Genomic DNA, 23707 nt, shown 5'->3' on the forward strand with positions numbered 1-23707 from the left:
AAATCTGTGAGTATTATCTTCCCCACTGCACCTCTCAGCCACTATAATTGCCTTATTTATTCCTTCCTTTAACATCATACGCTTCTAACTGTAGTCAGTAACCTCCACAATTATAGGTAAAACTTGACAATTTATTAACCCCCCTCATGTCTTATACCCAGAAAAGACCTTAGCATCTATAGATGACTTTTTTGTTGTTTAATTGATAAATAATTCCTTTTCAACCTTTAACAAAATGATGGGGTGTCTGAGTTACTCTTTCATCACTGAGACACAATACTCACCACCCACAAATCTAAGGAGGAAAATTTTATATTGGCTCACAGTTTGTAGAGGTTTTCATCCATAGTCAGCTGGTTCAAGGCAGGGAGGCTCATGCTACGAAGATAGAGATCAAGGAGGAAGGAGAGAGATGGACCCTTCCACACCCCGCCCCCAGTAGCCTACCTCTTCCCACCCAGCCTCACCTCCCAACATCACCTTTAGCTATAAAAGCAACAGTGGACTAATTCACTGATGAGTGTCATGACCCCCATGATCCAGTCTCCTCAAAAGCCCCACCTATGAGCACAAGAGGCTTGGGAGAGGCATCTAGGTATAAGACATCACATGGGATAAATATAGATAATAACTTGGCTTTTCTAAACACAGACATTGAAGCTTAAGAAGACAAGGAAGTTTGACCAAAATCATGCAACTAGTAGAAGTAATTGGATTGATATTCTAGCTGGAGTTCTTGGGACAGTGCTACCTGTATCCCTAACCCTGATCTCACTTCTCAAGGAGAAGAGGAGAATGTAGATACCTCAGTGTACCCCCATGTGACCTCCAAACAAGAAAAGAACTCTTAGGAGATTAGTTCCATTATTTCAGTACCATAGAGGACAGTGAGGTTATGGCAGCACCCACAGAGTCATCTCTAAGAGTTGCATAGAAAACACTCCAGATTTCCAACAAAGGTATGATATACAACTCCCCAATTGTATATTAACAACTCCCAGTTGAGCATTAACTATATACAATTGGGATATGGTTCCATGACTATACTCCAATAGGCTTGGGTAAACCCTTCAAATTCAGATGTCCAAAGTGACAGCTGCAAGGATTTATGTGAAGAAAGTGAGAGAGGTCATGAAGAGAGAGGGAGAAAAGGGGTGGCTGCTCTGGATTCTTAGCACTTTTCGGTGACAGCTGGTGCAGCTGCCTTGTTCTCTCCCATAGACTGCTTCTGGGTTCTCCACTGAGCCCCTTGCTGTGTTGATTAGAAGACTACTGAGCTGACAAACGAAAACCACCTTCACCTGAGCATAGCTCACAGTCATCACCTAGTAAGTGACAGCTTTGTTTTGTTATCGCAACTTGCATGGAGGCGATCAGATGGATCCCAAAGCAACCCAGTTGGTTCAATGTACCTGCCTGACCTGGTTTTCAACAAAAAACACCAGACCAAACACCTTCACCTCAGCCATACCTGTGTGTTGAGTCTCACTTTCTCTGACAATGATTGAAAGGTGTAAGTAAAATGAGGTAGAGGAGTGAGACCATAAGTACATGTGCACATTTCTTCGTATGTGTGTTAGTGCTTACACGTGTTCATATATTCATTTGATAGTGACTTTAGTGAAGCTGCTACAGATCCATAAACTCAGTTTTGGAATAAACCACCTGAATTGCTCACTCTCATTTACTTCATGCTGCTGAGATTACTACCTTGGGCATAGTATGAGAACAGGAAGTAAGCTTCCTATTTGCAAAAGGAACAAACTAAGCAGTTGCCCTTCAATAGCAACAAACAGAGTATCTCCTTTTATCTTGTCTGTTTAGGAAATTGAGACAGCTCTTAACAAGGCTTTCCTTGGTCCTGCACACATCCCATCCCAACCACAGAAAAAACAAAAAGCAAAAATTTTCCAATCAGAAGTGAAGGAACACCTAACTTTGAGGAAATCTTCAAATAGACCAGGAGTGGGTGCACTACCTTCTCTTTCCAGCAGAGAGAGCACTGGTTCATCCATCAACCCCAGCTCTCAAATTGTCACTCAGCTGTGTTCAGCCGACCCACACTGTTATCAGTGTCCTTATTGAAGTACATCACCCTGAACTTTGAAAAGGGAAGAATAGAGATGTCTATACTGTACAGCCTCTGAACATTTCTGACTGGCACAACGCTGAATCAGTGGTGACTCATTGTCTGTCTTTGGAAGTTTACTTATCCCCCAGTTCAGTATTGAGAGAGAGACAGACAGACAGACAGAAAGGGAGACAGAAAGACAGAGATGGAGATGAAGACAGAGATGGAGAGGGGGAGGGAGAAAGAGAGGGGCAGAAAGAGAGACAGAGACAGAGAAAGACAGAGATAGAGAGACAGAGGAAGAAGAAGAGGGGAGAAGGAGAAGAAGAAGAAGAAGAAGAGGAAGGGAAGGAAGAAAGGCAGAGAGGGAGGAAAGAAAGGCAAATCCAGCCAAGGAGGAATTAGGTCAGGAATCTCAACTTCTAGCCTGCAAGCAGGTACTCAGAAAAGGGAATAGAGGGGAAGAGGGAATACACATTAAAAGTCACTATAGACATGGTAATAATAGCTTTGAGTAGCCACTAGTTTAATCAGGGGAATCTGAGTAAATTTGATTGGACAATTTGCCATTACTCTACAGATGGCTCTGATATTTACCAACCAACTGTTGTCACAATGGGATTCTTGGGGCACTAAATAGACAGGTCAGAAATGAATGATAACGGACTTTCCAGTGAATATGGGTCTTCACCCCTGATACTATGGGGCTGTTCCAGGAAGGCCTTGCAGCCCCCTTCTGCATTTAGCACAGCTTTACTGCTTTCTCAGAGCCCGGATAGCTCTTCTCCTGCAGCTTTGTACTTGACAAGATGTAGATGGAACAAACAATAGGTAGTTAATCAGAATCAAATGACGAATAATCCTCAGGCCTTGAAACTTAACTCCCAACCTAAAAGGTGCTGTAGCTTAAGGAAACTGGAGATATATATACATGTCATGGGCCACAGCTGTGCTGGCAACCTTTTACAGCACACAGGGCTAAACAGGGGTGTGACAGATGGAAGATTACAGAAGCCTCAGAAGCCAATGGACTAAAAGTGAGACCCTGATCTATGAGGAAGGTGCTGGCCACTTGAAAGCTAACCCAGGTGTCTGGAAGCTTAAATAAGTGTTTATGAAAACCAGGAAAAATATCTGGGAGCCTGCACCAATGATGGCTGTTTGGCATGTTGCAGGAACTCAGGTGGCTAACCATGCAGACCTCGCCTTAGATTGAACAGGCAGTTCACTACCTCAAATTAAATTGAACTTGAAATTGGGAAGGCGTGCTCCTTTCCAAAGACCGGTTTAGTTCTATTAAGAAGGAAAGGGAAGCACTCTTGGAATCTAGTTCTCCATGATCTCGTGTCCAATAGGCCACCCAGCTTTCCAGAGCTGCAAACACAGCCACAACAGGAAGGAAATAGAGGAGGAGAATATATGTTGGGGTTTTTTTAGTCTAATGGTAACTTGCCATATGGTAGATAAGAAAATGCCCGATTAGTGGAGCATGAAATTTATGAGGGTTATTATCCGCTATAGTCCTAAGAATGGCTAAAAAACCAATTAAGTTCATCCCCGTATTTAATTATGATGCCTTCTCAAGGGGGCTTGGTATTTTCATTTACAGGCTTTTGAACATCAGATTTTTACACTACTCACTTGATGCATCAGTTTAAAACATACAATAAATATATAAGATATTAAAGCCTATATTTTTACATATTGCTTTAGCAAATTAGAATAATTACAAACACTTATTCTTTCATGCAGGTTCTAAAGGAATTCATAAGGCTTTTAACTTCCTTGTGGTCTTTCATGAGGCCATGAACAAGCTTCAAGATGAGCTCTAGTCATCAGAAGACTTGACTGGGTTACTACGATCCACTTCTAAGAAAACAAGTCTGTGCTAGCTGTCAGCAAACAAGCTCAGTTTCTTGCAACATGGACCTCTTCGTAAGACCTCTGAAGTGTATTTACAACATGGCAACTGCTTCTCCCAAATGCTACTAAGAAGAGATAACTACTCATAGGTAAATAAATTAGAAATGCATTTTCTCATTTAATAAGAGTCCTAAAGTAGATGGTACATAAGTACTAGAGTGTCTTCACTAACTCATTAGACACCAAGATTTCTTCTACCATCCTTACTATAGAACCTAAAGGTTGCCTCCTTGCTTAACATGGCTACCAGGGAATCACCATCTGTCTACAGTCCAGCATGAAGTAAAGTTAGAAAGGCTCACATCAATTACTCCATGGTCCTGTTTCCCAGAAGATCTGTTCTATAACTTCTGCTTATCACACTTATTTAAGTTTTCAGACACCCGGGTTAGCTTTAAAGTGGCCAGCACCTTCCTCATAGATCAGGATCCCCAGAATGGCTGGATCATGTTATAATGGAACCTGGAAAATATGTTTCTTGTGTGATCATATTGCCACTCCAGACAAAATCAGTTTGCATAACCAAGATAGAAAAACAAAATGGATTGTGGATACATAATAGTTTCTATCATATAAGTTTTATAGAATTCCCCAGGAAGTGTTTCACCAGAATTCTCACAGGATATTTTCACAGGCTGACATGTATTTTTTTTAATTGATGACACAAGGTCAGAGTAGGGAAGAATGGAAAGAACAGGTGGGTGTGAAGTTGCCAGAGGAGAAGGGATGCTTTGTCTTTGGTAATACACACATTAACACAGGAATTATCTCATCTCAAGGTTCAGAAGATTGCCGTGTTCCCCAAAGAAGAGTTTTAGTGGTTTCAAGAAATGAACTAAAAACGGCTCAGTCCTTGTAGCAGTACCCTATCCCAAAGAGGGGATCTCTTTCCAGTGTAACTGGGGACCCATATGCACCACAGGAGTCCTAAAGCAGATGGTACATGTGTACTAGAGCATCTTCACTAACTCACAGGCTGAAAGTGAAAGCTGTTTTTTCATTCTCTCTCCCTGACATTTACAGGGAAAAGCTGGATTCTCTGCCTAGTAAACTGCAAGGCATTATCAACAGTGCTGTTAGAAAATGATGCAAAAACAAACAGAATATTATTTATGCCGATGGAAACAGTAAATCACCTTTCCTTTGCACTCAAATAACACAATAAGTGCATGTCAAAAGTTCTCACACCTTGAAAAAAAATTCTACAAATTTCTTAGAGGATAGAATTACATACCTGCCTATACACTGCAATGAAAGTCACTTTTAGAATGAAATAATTTCTGCTCTCCTCAGCACAAGACTTACGGTGAAAACAGTGCCAATATTAAAATTTAATATACCCAATATTGTCATGTAACAATAAATCAACCGGTAAAAAGCAGCAAGGTTTATTTTCTCCTACTCCTAAAAGGAGTTACACTGCTTTAATTTGAATGGATGCTGGGTTACGATTATGGGTTAGGATAGTGAAAAGTACAAATTTGTGTCTGTAAAGCTCTGAAATCAGTCTGTGCAGAGCAGTTTATGTAATATGCAGTGTCCTGCTCTATCAGTGTCAATGAGGATTCGCTTCTTTTACTAATTCAATAGACTATAAAGATGACAAGTGTAGAAGCTGAGATAGTGAAAAATGAAAGCTCTGAATAGTTCAATCTTTTTGACTTCATGAGACTTGCAGAAGGTTTCCTTTCTTTACTTTTAGACTTGATTATGTGGAAATTGGTTTGCCTATTTATTAGTAATAGAGAAAAACTCTGAGACTCGCAGAGAAAGTCTTCTAGAAGGTGGACTTCAGAGCCTGTATCTATAAAGTAGTTTATGTAGTCTCCCCACATCTAGTTTGGAGTCTGACAAACTTCATTTAAATCTTGCCTCTGCTACTTAGCAAGCATGTGTAGCCTTGGGCATGCTATTAATTCTTATTAAAATTCACTTTGCACCTGTGACTGTATAGGTGTGAGACATCCTAAGTTGCCAGGTCAGTGGGAGAAATATCTTATATAAAATGCTTGAGCCTTGGGTAGGTACTAGACCAATATTACCCTCTGCCATTTCTGAATTTTAAAATCAGGATTCTGTGCCTACAGTCCGCATGCTTTCACACCAAATAGGTCTTTGATCTGTTTCCTTAGTTCATTAGTCTAGAAGATTAAATACATCCGTGTGTAAAGTGATTAATGGCGCAGAGCACCTGTAAGGTTTCATTGCCGCTAATGCTTATCATCATCATCATTATTATAAGGGGATGCTGGGTTCTATCTACAGCGCTACCAGAGATCATACGAATGACCCTGACCCCACAGATTCCTCATTATGGCACAAATGGGGGAGGGAGGTGGAGTCTCTTACAAAGCATTGCTGTTTTAGCCAACAAAATATGTTCAGAAACCTTTTTTTCAATGCTTTTATTAGTATAATTAGTCACAATGAGGCCAAACTGAGTCCCCACAAAGCCCTGGCTTCCTGACCTATGTTCTGTGCTGGGTTCTGATTTATGAGCGTTCAGGGAAGCAAAGGAGCCAGGCATTAAAGCAGAAACGTAGCCTAGCCCTCAGGCTAGAGCAGATGAAAATGCTGCCATCTCCCACAGAAAAGAAAGCCACAGGGGGCAGCTGGAACTTCTGTGGCAGAGCAGAGCTTTGCAGAAACAGCAGCCTCCTGAAGCTATGTCCAGGCAGCACAGGCTGTGTCTCCCTGCAATGATTTACTGATTTAAGCAGCTGCCACACCTTCCATCAAAGGCAGAATGGGACAGCAGTAGTGCTGCTGTCTCATCTGATTTGTTAGCCCAAGATCAGTCACCATGGCAGACAGAGCTACAGTGGAGATAACATCCATGGTAAATGTGAGCACCTTCCCAGGAAGGGAGACGCGGGAGGGGTGGAGGGAGAAATGACAGATGGGTCCAAATGATGAAGTTTATTTTGTGGCCATGTTGCATCACCTTTAAATAGAAAATGTAGCTTATTTTCCCCAGGGCTGAGGACAAGCATGACAATGCTTTAGGGACCACTTTGCTACTGCAGTTGCTTTTGGTGCAACATCTTTTCACACCTTTCATGTCTGGTATTTTCTCGTTGCTGAGACAACATACTCAACACCCACAAGTTAAAGGATGAAAGGTTTGTTTTAGTTCACAGTTTGGAGAGGTTTCAGTGCATAGTCAGCTGGCTCCAAGGCAGGCCGCCACCGCAGAGGGGCATCGCAAAGGAGGCCTGCTCATGCCATGGCAGCGGGGAGTAGCCAGACTTCATCCTCCTTTCCCTTTTTATACTATTCAGTCTGCAAGCCCGTTGGATGGTGCTACCCATGCCCAGCATGGGCCTTCCCTCTTCAGTAAGTCTATCATCCACTCCCAGACTATGCTAACCCAATCAATGGATTAATCCAGTACCATACACCTGTGATCCGTTATCACACCCCTGATCCAATCAACCCCCAAATCCCCACTTAGGAGTTCTTGAGGTCTTGAGAGGACATCTAGATATAAATCATAACACCTTCAGAAAGTGAACAGACAGGGTCTTCTTTTTTTTTCTTTTTCTGGTACTGGGAATTGAACTCAAGACCTTGTGCTTGCCAGGCAGGTGCTGCACCACTGAGCTAAATCCTTAGCCCTCAGAAAGTGAACAAAAAGGCAGTCAGAGACCACCAATTGGGTGCTAGTTATTGAGCATCAAGCTCTGAGATGGATGTGTTTCTTCTCTCAACTGCTAGTGATGATGCTGGAAATTAGAAATATCATCCCAATGCTACACATAAAAATAAATTGCAGTCAAGGAGTGTATACATGTGTAGTAAACATCTACAATGGATCAGCCACTGTTCTGTATGCTAAAGAAACTGTGGTGAATATGAAAGATGTAGTCCTTTACTCAAAGAGCCAACACACTGGTGGGCACAAATTAAAAATAAATAAATAAATGATGGTAAGTACTGAGCAGTGCTGTAAAGGAAATGAAGATGTGGAGAGTCACCAGTCTCAGTTAGTGTTGGAAAGCTGACCAAGTTGGAGAGCTTGGTCCAAAGTTGACAGCAGCAACAAACACCCACTCAAGCACTGGTCTCAGTGCTCTTGAAAACTGGACACACTTCCTTCTTTTCTCCATTTTTTATCCCATCCAGGCTCAAACCTATCAGACAGTTCTGCCCAAAATCAGGGTGGGTCTTTCCCTCTCAGCTTGCTGAACTATGCACTAAGCATTTCTGTAAAGACCCTATGGACACACCGAGAACTATGCTTTACTAAACCACTAGATGCTTCTTTCTTCACTCAGATTGACATATCATAACCATTCCTCAGGGCCAGCGCTGACTGAATCGGAGTGGGAGATTGGGCAATGTTCTGCTCTGGGTGTTTGGGAGGAATCTATACATAATGTGCCTTAAAATACCAACCAACCTATGGGAGAATTCAATAAATACTAGCAAGATTCATTATTTCAAAGACAACAAGTGAGGCAAGATTCTTCAAAGGGTAGCTCTTAACATGATGAAAAAGGACAACAAACTTCCCAGGTGATGCCTGAAAAATCTAGGCCACAAAGACCTTGTCTTACTTCATTTATACTCATAATCAAGATACCACAGATTGATTAGCTTGTCAACAGCAGAAGTTTATGTCCCATGGATCAGGAGGCTAGAGAGTTTATGATAACGGCTTCCACAGATTGTCTGTGTTCTGCAAGCATGCTCAACATAGACAGTGGGATCTCATTGTGTCTTTACATAGCAAAAGAGAAGAACAAGTTCGCTGGGGTCTGTTTTATAAGGGCACTAATCCCACTCTTGAGGACTCTGCCCTCTTGAGATAATTACCTCCCACATGATTAGATCCTCAGCCACTGATAGCTTCATCTCAGGGATTAGGTTTCAACACACGAGTTTTGGGAGAAACATAAACATTCAGACCACAGCACCCTCTTACTTGTACCTGAGCCTGTCCTTAGGAGTCCATCTAGAGAAGGAGAATTTAATAAAAAAGATGTTCTCTGTATTTGAGTCCTGGCCAGTGTCCACACAGGCCTGTAAGTTGGTAAGTGTCCAGTGCTAATAACACTACCCATACTATTTTCAGATTAATTTGCAATATAGCATTGTTTTAGGAGAATCTTAATAAAACTTGATCAATAGTAATCTGGAAGCAAAAGTGAAACAGCCAACATCAAGGACATCAGAACTCCAGCACATGCCTCAAATGCCGTTGTCAAAGAGCAGCAAGCTCCTGTCCCAAGTTTACAGGAATAATAGTGTGTGATCACGGCTAAGAATCAGTTTCAGGAAACAGCTAGAAGGGCAACTTCTGTTTCCTCTCCCATCTGCAGCCTCCCTGAATCAGTCCAGTTCCAAGGACTTGGTCCTCCCTTAGTACAGACCCCTATGGAGAATGGACCTGACTATAGCATAGGTTGCAGGGTCAAGCAGGAAAGTTCAGGTGTAGGGGGCCAGACCTCCACATATGGGTACTAAGGCAGATCCACCTCCCACATATCAACTGCTAAGCAATTCCTTCTCTATGTCATTCTGGGTATATATGTTCCCTATCATGGGAATATGTAGGGGAAAGGGTGTCTATTCACAGAGATCCTTAGATTTCACTGTTAATCACTGCTAATAATACTGTAAACTAGGTCCTTTAGCCTCTTAGGTGGCCTAGAGACAGGCAGACTGAAATGTCCTGATATTTGTTCTCATTTTGCAGAACTCTATGAAAAAAAGGTGGTATTCCTGGCCTAACATTCCTGAGTTTTCCTTATAACTCAAGGTTCCAGGTGAGCACTTTGCAGCTTTATCATTCACATAAGGAGGAAAATGAAAGGCCAAAGAAGAGGAGAAAGAAAGGATATTGATATCTGTTTCTTAGTCTGTTTGGTACCTCCATGACAGAATACCTGACACTGGAAAATTTATAGAGAAGAGAGGTTCATTTGGCTCATGATTCTGGGGATGATGACATCACTGGTATCCTGGTGAGGGCCATCTGCCTGCGTCACAACATGACAATCTGAAAGGGAACCAACCACATTCAGAAGGAGCCAACTGTATGGAGAGGCCTTGCACCACATGTGAGAATTTGTTACCACTAGACCTGGCCCACTTGGTGAGACTAGCATTAATCCACTCATGAGGGTGGTAACCCCATGGCCTGATTACACCCCAGGAGGCCCACCTCCCCACACCACTGCACTGGGGACTAAGCTTCCAGTGAACACAATTTTGAGGGAACATGGTCAAGCTACATCCACAACACAGCACTATGCTTGGAGGTGGACTTTAGTACCCTTCTTTTATATTACTATATTTTAATTACTTTATATAGACACTACTGTCACATGGAAAAATATCCCAATAAAACAATGTGATTATACAGTGAAATGTGGGATACTTCACACCTCTACCAGCAATTTCCCAATTTGTTCCACTAGGGTTGACTACTGTTACCAGTTTCTCAGGTATCCTTCCAGAGTGTCTGCCTGCACAAATGTGAATTAGTTATCAGAGTCTTTCATAGTATCAATAAGCAACATACAATTCATATTTATGCACAATTCACATTTATGTTTAAAAAGCAGAGCCTGAGATGTCAGAGGAAGCCACTTTAATTTGTCACATTCAAATGAATGGTGTCATTTGCCAAAAAAGCTTCCCCATCCCAGGCCATCATGAACACTCAAAGGTTTCTACTCTAGGCACAGAGGATAAAATTCATCTGGTGTTCAGTTCTGTGTATGGAATACCTGCTGTGTTCCAGGTCCTGAGCTAAACATTTGTGAGATCTCACCTAGAAAGGAAAAAAGAACCCTTCTGAACTTGCCTCTGGATACAGTACCTTAAGGGAAAAGCTTTTGTTAACATATTACATAAATAATCAGAACAGCAATCTGTCTGCGTCCATCAGAAAGCCAGCTCAGGTTTGAAACAAGATACCTGAACAAAATGCCTCCTTCCTCTTCTACATGAGAGACATCAACTTGCTGCAACCCAACTTTTCTCCTATTCAAGTAAAGCATCAAGAAGAACCCTGACAGAAAGAGTCTCATCCCAAAAGCAAGCAGGGTATCTAGGAAGCAGGTGCAGGCTGGCAAGCAGAGGAGCAGGCAGAGAGCACCATGCTGAGCCTGCAGGTACCGTCTTGTAGTTTCCCTGGGTCTTTGTCAATGTCTGCAGTCTCCACAGGTAGCCAGATTTTATTGTTATTAATTATAGAAGGCATACTTTGGAATGGATGCACCACATTTATTAAAAGAAGAAAGAGCCCTTCATCAACACTTTGAAAAATGAGCAGTCAGATGTGTAGGTAGAAGGGGCAAAAAGATTCTTTGAAAAGAGCCGAGCAGAAGCAGGCATCATTAGGTAAAAGATGAAGATTTCATAAGAACAGCCTCCGATCCCAGGCAGCACCATCCCATTCCTGTCAGCTTTTGTAAAGGGCCACTTCTTTGCTCTATCATTCCCAACCCCCACCAAAGAGAAAAACCCCGTGGATGGACTGGATAGGACAAATACTCTCCAAGGTCTCGCTTGCCTAAAATGTTCCAATTCCGTTAAGTTGCCATTACTTATAGACTACACGCCAAAGTAATCATCCAAAAGAAATCAATTCTGCGCAATAAAGAAAGGTTTATTGAGTGGCTATGTTGTAAATCTGTGAAAAAAAACATTTCCCTAGAATTTTCTTCTTTGTTCTAATCAAAACCCACTATCCTAACCTCCTATCTCCAGGGGCAGCAGCTCCCTTTCAAACGCAACTGTCGTTCCAATCCTGGGGTGAATCAGAACCGGGGGAATAAGAATCTTACTTAAACCATCACTATCCAATAAAGATAAAAATAATGCCCTTGAGAAATCTTCCAACCAGAAGTCTGGCAGTAAAACACAGCATCTCTTCCTTTGGCTACTGGTCCAAAGGCACCTGTGTCATTCCTGCTGATTTCACAGTGATAGGGAAAGACTTATTTACTTAAATATTTTACTTAAATCCAGTGAAGGGCAGAGGATGTGTGTGCATCATCTGCATGGCCACAGTCCATCAAGCAGCCTATCCCAAAGCAGTGATTGCCCACTCTGTCCAGGCACATGCACAAGCGACAAAGGGTAAAACGTGACAAAGACAAAGTCCTTTCCCAGAGAGAGTTCCAGCTTCAAGGTTAGAACAAACTTAGCACCAAACATGCTGCCATAAATCCTGCCTAAAACAATTACAGTGACTGGGCAAAGTTCTCGCAGAACGTAGAGAAGATTTCTGTGGACAGGGTTAGACTTCAGGTACCAAAAGAGTCTAAGACTGAGCTCAAGTCACCAAGGATCACAGTAGTTTACAAAAGTTGGTGATGGGCCAGGTTAAAATCGAGCAAAGGACAGAGACTTTGCAAGAGGAAAAATAAGGAGAATAGCCCAAAGAAAACCTAGAGTAAAAGCTGTAGTACGTCAAAATGGCCATTGCTTGAAAGAGAATCTGGTAAAGATTACATAAAAACAATAAAGATTCCACCTGTTGTAGAAGGAAATTCAGATTACAAGGGCTGGAGACCCAGGATTTTTGATCCTTCTGTTGTGAAGATATGTCAGGGACCTCTGGTTGAGGGCCTTCATGAGGATGTGGATCTAGACAATACAGCACAGGTCCTGCAGAAGATACAAGGGCCTATGGGATCCTAGAGGAGGCCTCAGCACTAACAGAGATACAAAGCAAACTGGCACCATGTGAAAGGAAACCGCTCAAGCTCAGAGGCTGAGATTGAGACAGTGATCATCACATAAAACACCTTTTTATGGTTTTCTGTGGGTCTCTCTTCCTTTTCAGAGAGTGGAGTCCTGAGGGGAAGGGAGAACATAGTTTTTAGGCTCTGAATTTTCAGGATGCTGTAGGAGCACCATGACACTGAACATTAAATGTAGGAATAGGTCACTTTATAGTTTTTGTACAGTTTCCTGTCTATGAGCGCATTGAATCCACTCATATAAACCCTGTAAGTGGAACTGTAGCATTTTCCTTTTAGAAGTGGAGAACCAGAGGCTTGGAAAGATTCAGTGGCTTTTCTAAGATTGGGTGGCTAGGAAATAACAAAGCCCCATGTGACCTCTCCTCCTTTCCAAACTTAACATTCACATACCCTGCCCCCCACCACACACACACACCATACATCTGCCCTGTGGAATTCCGGCGAGGAATAGTTGCTATCATACCATATCTTCAGTAACTGTCTTAGCCCTCTATGGGTACCTGCTATGCCTTTGATTTGGTTCTCCCCCAAAGTGTGCATGTGTTGAGAGGTTAGTTCTAGAACCCATGAGACCTTTAAGATGTGTACTTTATCCAAAGTTTTCAGGTCCTTGGGGGTATTGCTCTTAGAAGGGACTGATGTAGTTATCACAGGATCCGAGTTAGTTCCCACAAGAATGTGTTGTTTATAAAAAAGCAACACTGAGCCCTGGTCTCTCTGTTTTCCTGCTTCATCACATAATCTCTTTCACACACACTCCTACCATGGAGCCTCGCTCTACAGTGTGACCCAGCCAAGGGGATTCTCACCAGAGGCTGAGCCAGTGTAGCAATCCAATCTCAAACTTTCAGCCTCCACTCCTATGATCTAAATAAATCTGTATATAAAGTACCCAGACTCAGGTATTTTACTATAATAAAATGAACTAATGCAACACCATTTAAGAGAGATTACCTCTTTCAAGCTGTCCATTCCTAAGTGCCTGTCACAATTCCTAGCTTGTGGTTGGTTTCCATGAGTCAAAGAGGCAGTCTGAATTAACTGGAACATATGACCAGCTACTATCAGACCAGTTGACAGTAGGTTTGAGGTCTTCAGGGATGTTCAGAAAAATCAAAACAAAACCTGGAAGCACCGGGGCATAGAGGCACATAGCCATAATCCAAACAATCTGGGAGGTTGAAGCAGAAAGACCCCTAGTTCAAGGTTAGCCTGGACAACTTAGCAACTTACTGAGACCATGCCTCAAAGCTAAAAAAAAACTTGGAGATGTATCTCGGTATAAAGGCCCTAAGTTGAATCTCCAGTGCAGCAAATAAACAAAAAAGGTAAATGAATAAAATAAAACTTTAATGCAAGCTTCTACCAAGCTAAGGCAAGAAGAATTTTTAAAAAAATTATCTGCTTCTGTAGCTTCTATTGACAAATGTTATAAATGGGTAATTTACAAGTGTTTAATTTACAGGATATCTATGGCAGTGTCCAGAATGCTGATTCAGAGAAAGCGTGGGTAAGTAATGAGGTTTTTATAGGACATTGTGTGCAGTTTTGTTCAGGATTTGTAGTATTGGCTTCTCAGCAATCACTAATGGCTTCTCTGGCCACTCCTCATCTCTCAGGCAAAAAATATGGGTTTAAACAAAATTCCAATTGTACACATTTAAATCATTATTTCATATCTGACAATGTCTACTGTTAGGACGTGATCACATGATCTATATTTTTCTGGAAATGTCAATAAATCCAGATGGGCAAATAATCCTTTAAACACATAGAGTTTAAGAAAGTCTATTTTGCTTCCACAGCTTGGTCCTTAATCCATTTCCACCCTGGTCATTTATTTATAAAGCTCTATTTGCATGAAAACAAGATACTGTGTTTTTATCCAAAGGCACCATTAGTCCTAGAGATTCCTAAGACTTTTTAATTATGGAAAGAATCTATGGACTGATGAAGTCAGGTCAAAATCATAGCTTTGCAAAAATAATAAATAAGATCAGCTTCTAGGGTCAGGTCTACCACTAACTCACTGAGGAATTCACATTTTTAAGTTTTTTTTTTTTTTTTCATGTACAACAGAAGGATGGAAAAAAGATAGCAGTTCTCAGGACATGAATCCTAGGTGGCAAAGCTCTGAACAATATGCTTTTATATTTATAAATCTTCACAGAAAACACAAACTTGAACTATAAAATTGGACATTTTCAACTAATATCTTATAGTCTAAACATATTCCAAATATAACTCCTAATATTTCTTCCCAAATCCATCTTATCAGTCCACTCACCCGTACTCAATGGAACGATTGCTCATGTAATCATTTAAGCCAAAATTCAGCAGTCTACGATTCCTCTCTTGTCCTTACTCCCCACGTGGAATACATCAAGAAGTTTCATCAATTTTATTTCCAAAATAGGCCCCAGATCCGTCCATCCGTCTTCATCCACATTTACTGGACTTGTTTAAATCTCCCGTGAACCCCCACTCTCGCTGCTTCCACCGCGGTGGACTACAGGACAGTTCATCCTGCGCATGCTCCAGCTGGGGCCTCCCTGACCCGGAACCAGTTGTAATTCCTCCCTCCTCAGCTTCAACTGTCACTTGTACTCTCTTAGGGTTCTCTCTCCACACCGGTCTTCTTTCAATTCCTAGAGTATATCCAACTCTTCCCTTCCTCAGGGATGAACTCCTTTCAGTACTTCATTCAGATTTTGAATGACTGTCAACTTTCTATTCAAGTCTCAGCTTAGGGGAACTTCTACCTATCTAACATTCCTGTATCTAAAATTGATAGCACCTCTCTATTAAAGTGGGCTGCTTGACTTTATCTCAGTCTGTAGCTTCATTTCATTTATCACCACCTGGAATTAAATTAGATACTTTTATTTGGTACTTTTTACTAAAACAATGCCTATTGTGTAGTAGGCACACGATATGTATTGGTTGATTTTCACCCTTTTTGGTCAACTGATTTTTCAGTTCAGTTATTAACACTGATTCTCTTAGTGACCTAAACACTGATTGGTAGTAACATATGATTTTGACTTTTAAAACGGAAAATATTATTTGATAATGATACTTACTATAATTACAAGACTTATTTAGCCTTTACCATAGTGCCTGATATTATGATAAGGGTTTTGTAGACAAATTTCACTTAATTCTTTTGAAAACTCTTTTCCATATGTGGAAAAGAGTTATTACCCTCACTAACTAGATGAAAGACCTAGAGCACAGGGTAACCAAATGCAATGACTATGAGCTTTGTGGAGGAAAATCAGAGAACCAGTGTTTCAAACCAGAATCTAAATAAATTTAAAATTCATATCCTTACTCATTATAGTAGTATTCTGCTTTCCTAGCATTACAGTTTATTCAACTTTTCCCCTGAAATTAAATTTCTCTGCAATGAGAATAATGATTATATGTCATAAACCTGAGACATTTAGAAGGATGTAGAAGTGTCATAAGAATCCAGCTGGCCCCCTTTAGAGTTCCACAGACTAATGAAGCACACAACTGATTTGTTAGCATCTCCAGGTTCAGAAACCAATCAGCCAGGTTCACTGATACCATGGTGCTAATTTGTTCATTTCCAGTGATTAAATAGCTGTCAAACAGATATGATGGGGATATATGAGAATCAAGCCACATTCTCTGCAGGCAAATCCACATAGGGAGCAAGATTATGAGCAAACATTTACTCAGTAAGGATGGAATGACAGTGGGAAGATAGGTGCATGGATGTTAATGGCTGCCTGTCCTGCCTCTTTAGGGGAGGGCAGGTAGGAAGGCAGGTGGAAGGATTTGGAGGTGTACCACCCTCCTGTGGAATGAAGAGACCTAGACAGGCACTGCCTCTCTTTAACTGCTTTCTGATAAATATTTTCTCTCTTCGCTTATGTCAAAGCCCATTATGTCTTAGACTAGAACTCTTATTTCTAAAATGACTTTGCACTATCCTGTACGTATCTGAGTCAGTTTGTAGCTGAACTCTCAGAGAACAATCCTACATATTGTAAATTCTTGTGGAATGCTTTGTGGCCCCCATATTCTATCACAGAAGACTATTCCTTGGTCTAAAGTGAGAAAGAGGCCAGTGAAAAGCACTCAGTTGGTGATCCAGGTCCCTTCAAACTCTTTAACTCCAAGCCTTCACTGAACAAGGAAAAAATATGTTTCCCTTTTACCCTTTTCCCTTCAGAGGTTTAAATCTGACACCAGCAATAAGGAACCCTCTGCGTATAGTTCTATCTTAATTCATCACTTCAAACATTTGACCTTTCAACCTTCCCTGCTTGTATCATAATGAAGAGAAAAATTGATGAGCAGTTAGGGCAAAGGTTTGACCAACTGCTGTTACTTTTACATCAGAACTGCCCATGAGCATGCTTCTTCCTTTCATTTCCCTCCCTACCCTACCATATGAAATAAAAGCTATGGGAAACCTGGCAGAAATGTCTCCAGCATGGTTCTGATTTTCAGGAGGTCCCAGTGTCCTGTATTTGGGAGCCTCAGGATAAGCATTCTCTATCACACTTTTGATCAGACAGCATATATTGGGGAAACAACACATATATTGGGAAGCAATATATGGGGAAACAAAACACTGGAGAAGAAGTTACCCCCTGAGAATTAAACAAGTAAAATACACAGCATGATTGTGATTAGCCATCTGTGAGCATAAAGCAAAAACAGCCTGTAAATGTGTCACTGAAGTATTCACAGACACCCAAATCTCCAATAAAGATGATGGGAATAATCTCAGGGAGATGAGTCAGAGACTTGACAGTAATTTAGAAAACAGAAAACTCATCAATTGCAATGTACTCTGTCTAGGGAAAGTTTGTGGGATTGAAGCTGCTGCTCCAGAGACCATTTAACAGGGCTCGCCAGGGAAGCTGTCATCCCGAGCACGGGGGAAACAGAGCCTCTGCAAAAATAACCTGTATCTTCCCAGAGTATTGACTTTGCCTGCAGATCTAGGAGAAATTATATTGAAATAAACATGAGTTTGTTATTGAGTAGATAACTAGAGGGAAACTTTGTGAACCTTGGGGTTTACAATTGACAAGGAAAGACCTGTTAACTGCTTTCCACAACCTCCTGCTGTATGCAGAGGAGGAAGGTTTACCTGCAACGTCTGCTTGCTTGTTTGCGTGATTGTTTAGGGTTGCCACGAAGTTGTTCAATATGCCTTTCTTTCTCCCTATCTCATAATCACTGCCCAGAATCATCATGCTCATAGCAGGACCCCTCTGCTGTCCCATCATGCAAGCTAAGTCATTGCCAAAAATGTCAATATGGTCACTCAGAGTTGAGACAGGAGGCAGACACCACCCTGCTACATGAAGAGGGAAAATTTATTATAAAGAATTACTAACTACTTACAGGGAAGTATCAACTAAGGGGTAGAAAAACATCTTAAAAGAGAGGTCAGAAAGTGGCTGCAGTCTAGTCCTAGCGAGTCATGTATGTGCTGTCTTATGGCTGTTGTCATACTACAGTTACTACCTCCGCCCCATTAGGGCACCACTGGGACTCAGCTTCATATCACTGGGGCTCCACACAGTGCTGACTGCCTTGCACTGTAGGAACAAGACATGAAAGCACACTGAAGCCAGGGAGATGAGTGCCTTCCTACCAGGATTTCTCCAGAGTCCACTGCTGAACAAGCCTCATATCAAACCACCTAATGAACAAGGAATGTTTATACCTGCAGCTCCAGGGTCACAAACTAGGGCAAAGAACTGAACAGCAACAAATTGAGAGCCACTCCACGTGAAAGTTCTTAAAGAAACCATAATGTCACAATTTCTGGCAAGATATCTACAGCTAAACAGAAAAGATCAAGAATTTAGAAAAATGCTACATATATAGATATATAGATATATAGATATACCCACTCTTTCCTCAAACCCATTAAAATGGCAATAAAGAAACTTTTAAAAGTATGAAACCCTAAAAGATAAAGAGAATGGGAGGAAAGAGGAAAGCATGTAAAAATGTTTCATTTGGCCAGAGATGCAAAGTTTTTAAAGTTTCAGTTCATGGTCACTTAGACCCACTGGCTCTGGTCAGGTGGGGACAATGCACTTCATGAGCAGGAGCACACAGTAGAGGAAGCTTCGCACCTCATGGGGGCCAAGAAGTGAGAGAGAGACAGACAGACAGACAGACAGAGGGAGAATTAGGAGCATCTTCATGACCTCATTTACATGTCATTAACTCCTTAAAGACCCTATCTCCAAATGCAATCACATTTTTAGATATTTCAAACTTCAGAATAATTTTGGGGAGGACAAAATTTTGCCTGTGACACACAGGGAGTTGGAAGATGTGTCTATGTGGAGTTCTTGGCTCTCTGTTTCCTCTTTCATTCTGGGGAACCAACCAGGCACCTATTTCACATGTACATGTGCATGTATACACACACACACACACACACACACACACACACACACACACAGGAGAAAGACGGTTTATTCTCAGATGAAGTCAAGTAGAGGAGACTCAGGACATCAGTCAAAACCCAGAAGTCTACTTGAAACATCCCAGTCAAGAGATACACACGTCTTCCTTACAATAACCTAAGATCACCAAATAAAAGGCTTCCAAACACTGTTGTAAAGAAATAGCGGTCCATCTGTTATGGCTTATATCTAGATGTCCTTTCAAAACCATATACTCTCATAGGTGGGGCCTTTGGGAGGTGACTAGACCATGGGTGTGTGACACTGGATCATGGACGCGTGGTACTAGATTAGCCACTGATTTGTTCAGCGTAGTTCCGGGTGTGGGTGATGGATTTACTTAAGAGGAGAAACCCACCCTAGGTATGGGTGGCACCAAGCAATAGGCTTGCAGCCTGGATGGAATAAAAAGGGAAAGAAGGCAGTTACAGTGCTTTCTTCCGGCCCTACTATGGACTGTTTCTCCTCTGTCATGCCCGTATGTCTTGCCACCCTGCTTTGGATCCAGCCAAGTATGGACTGAAACCTTTCCAAACCATGAACTAAAATAAACCTTTCTTCCTCCTTTAACTTGTGAGCATCAGGCATTTTGTCCCAGCAGTGCAAAAGTAACACAGACACAATCTTGGTAGCCTCAGTGTTATGTATTAACACGTCCCATTACATTTTAGTGCCTCCGATTTTTAGTCATTTCTATTACACATTAATAGACATCCAGACATTTGAGAAACGCCTCCAACATGACAAGACCTCAAAACACAGCAAAAACTCTCAATATTTGGGAAAATCTACAGTTAAACCAACTGACAAAAAAGAAAAAGAAAGGATAACTATAAGCTATAATGAATAGGCCAGGATTAATGAAATTGTAAAAAAGAATAAAAGATATTGTGAATCCTTACAATAAGTAAGACAAACAATTTTAAGACCTGGAAAATTGGTAGTCAAAACAAAGATATATATCAAAGATTGGAAAATAAACATTTTTTAAATTTCAGAAAGTAGAACAAACAAAATAAAAACATGAAATTTAAAAAAGAGTGGTTTTTAAATTTAAGAATGTTGATCCAGAATGTGCAACAACATATTAAGAGAAAAAGTAAAAAGAAAATAATTTTCAAATCCATAGTTAAATATTTCACAGAACTCGAGTATGTATTAGAATTTTCAGATTAAGGAACAATCCACTGAGTACAGTGAATGATAAAAAGTAAACATATGGACTTGATGTTATGAAATTTCAGAGTACCAGGAAGCAAAAGAAAACAATCCTATAAATTTCCTTTGGAGTTGGAGGAAAGGTCATTGAATAAGATATGAAATTGAATGATATCAGAATTCTTGTCAACATCTAGCAGTTAGAAAGCAACAGAAAAATGACTTCAAAATACTGAGACAAAGTGATTTGCAACCTAACCTTTTATATCCAGCCAAGTAGTCAAGCAAGTATGTGAATTTTTTTAAAGTTTTCTCAAAAACAAGACTTGAAACAAATAATTATCACTATAAACAACTTCTTAGGCATCTAAGAGCATGTGCCCCAGGAAAATGAAGGTGAATTTCCTGAAAAAGGACACAAGAACATAAACAGATATCCATAATGAGAAACAAGCAGTAGGTCTGAGAGAGAAAGTCCAGGAATATCTGTCCAGATGGAAGGATAAGAAAAGTAGCCTTTAGGAGATACCTAGGAAAATATAATTAATTCAAAGATGGTTTCATTTACCTGTTCATTTGAAAAATAGTTTGATGAAGGTATAAATAATACAATGGAGCACAAAAATTAAATTGGAAGCACACAACAAAGGAAATAAAAATAAGGAAAATATTAACTTTTGGGGAAAAAAAACAAAATGGCATACACAAAGGATATCATTATGATATAGTTCTTAGGTATGAAGTTTTTCAGAGTCACAATAATGTGAGTGCTAACTGGGTTTTGACCGAAAAGATTGTGTGATTGTAATAAGTACAGGAAGAAAAGTTAGGTGGAGTGTGAGTTGTGAGAGGAATGAGAAGGTTGAATCCTCATCTATCATAGCAGAATGTCAGTGAATAAACAAATGTCAATGTCTAAGTCTGATGAATTAATAACTAATAATGCAAGCATTTTATTTAGAAGTAAGAGGGTAAGTACAAGAAAACGAGAGCCAGAAGAGTTGAACTTCCTGTAGGAGTTGGAATGTAGCGAAGGGATTGCTCAGTGGAGGACTTCTGTTTTTCATTAAAGCATTCAATAGTTGAGTTGAATTAGTGTGTGCATTGCATTATTGAAAACTGAATTTAAGAAGTAAAGAATTAGTCTAGGAAGAGATCGGAAAGAGAAGAGACTCTGAGAACTGAGGCATGTTTACAACCTTAAAAGTACTGAAGCAAGTAGTGCACTGCCTGCAGCTCTGTGGAAAGGAAGTCTGTGTTATGTTAATACTAAAGGAAACAAGGAAACACTGAATAGTGAAGACTAGCAGCTCAAGGTTAAGAATATTCAAATTCAAACCGAATCTAAAAGTTCATCACCTTTTATAAATCCTGTGCTTAATCTCTGCAGTATCTCAATTCAAAAACAGCCCTATTCAAAAAATATGAAAGGAAGTTCAATCATAACCCACAACTATTTTTAAAAGCCTCCTATCTTTCTGTTCCTTGCTCCTCTCAAAGGCTTCAGTCTCTAAAATCAAACCCTCAGGGGCTGGGGATTTAGCTCAGTGGCAAAGCGCCTGCCTGGCAAGCGCAAGGTCATGAGTTCGGTTCCCGGTACGGGAGAAAAACCAAAAAATAAAAAATAAAAAATAAATAAAATAAAATAAAATCAAACCCTCTACTCTCTGCATCATCCTCTCCCCTTTGATCATGCAGATTGATTGACTTCTGTGGTTTGGCTATGATATGAGCGGGTCCCTTGAGGGTTCCTTGTTGAAATTTAGTCCCCACTGTGAAGTACCAAAGGGTGGAAACTTAACCCAACTAGAGGGATCATCAGGAGATATTATATAAGGTCATCAGAATCTTGCCACCATGACTGAATGCTTGTGGGGAAAGGGAGACAGACAAGGACCCCACACACACACACACACACACACACACACATACACACAGAGTCTCCTTCTATATAATGCCCTCCTGGACCACTTCAGTGTTTTGCCAACCAGAAGGTCATTGCCATATGCAGACCCTTAATCTTGGACCAGAACTATGAGCCAAAATTAAACATCTTTTCTTTATAAATTAGCTTAACACAGGTATTTCATTATAGTAACAAAAAAAATGGACTAATAAACCTTCTCTTCTTCTTTATTTCTGTGACCCCTCTCTTCCACATATGCTTTCTGCTTTATAATCACTAAGTAGGCTGGAAATGCCTTTACTTTCATCAGAAGAATTATGGAAGCAAAACCAAGGTAATAAATGTTGTCGGTAATCCAATTCACAGGATTTTCTGTGTTAAAATCTAGGGTTTTTTGCCTCACATTGCTCTGTCTTAGGTTATTCTTCCAAGTACTGCAGCAGTATGCTTTTACTCTTGTAATAGGTCTGTGGAGCTCTGACCAGAGAAAACAGAAGCCCAAATGTTGGCTGTGCCCCAAATAAGAAACTCAAACTTCTGGACTGAAATAGCTGATGGAAGACCCACTCTTTGAGAGCAAGAGTTTTTATCAGCTTTGTTCACTAATATATCCCATGGGCTTAGAATAGGGCCTGCTCTGATGTAGTTTTTTTGTTTGGTTGGGTTTTTTTGGTACCAGGAATTGAACTCTGGACCTTGCACTTGCCAAGCAAGCACTTGGCCACCGAACCAAAACCCCAACCCCTGGTAATGTTTTTTTTCCTACTCTAGTGTAGATACACAGTAAATTGTTGAAAATTTATACTTCCTGTAGCCAGCATCCTAGTGGCATCATACAGACTAGCCTTTCTCAGTCTCACCAATAAAATACCTTCTCCCAGAAATGAGCTACCCACTGTAAAACATTGTTTAAAGATGGTAGTCCTCTGCTATATTAAAAACTGGTCTTCCTCAGTCTTACAAGCTGGTTGACATGAGCCCATTACCCAGTACATTCTCAGTATGTTAATGGGATTTGCTTTCTGAGCCTACAGTCCTGGGTGCCTGATACCAGAGTAGGGGGAATTCAGTTAAGAAATACCATTCATGAGGCTCCGCCCAGTCTCCCTCTTGATACAACAAACTTAATATCTTCGTTTAACACCTATCGCAATACCTACAGCTCCTAGAACTAGATACCTGGGCTAGGAGCCTTAAGACACAAAACTAAACACCAAATAGATAGTATGGAATTTAACAGGTAGGAGTTGGTAGAGTTGGAGGAGAATTACTACAAAAACACATACACAGAAGTATAAGATCACAGGCTACTGAGCATCAAAGCATGGATGGAATGAGTGGCTGAGGGGTCACTGGGAAGAAGGTCATAGCAGGGTTGAATCTGCCGATATAGGTATCGGCATCTCCATTTTCTGTTGCTATGACAAAATGCCTAAGACCAGGCTGTTTATAG

The sequence above is a fragment of the Chinchilla lanigera genome, unplaced genomic scaffold (assembly GCF_000276665.1).
Source record: "Chinchilla lanigera isolate Chin_1 unplaced genomic scaffold, ChiLan1.0 scaffold00037, whole genome shotgun sequence".
NCBI lineage: Eukaryota > Metazoa > Chordata > Mammalia > Rodentia > Chinchillidae > Chinchilla > Chinchilla lanigera.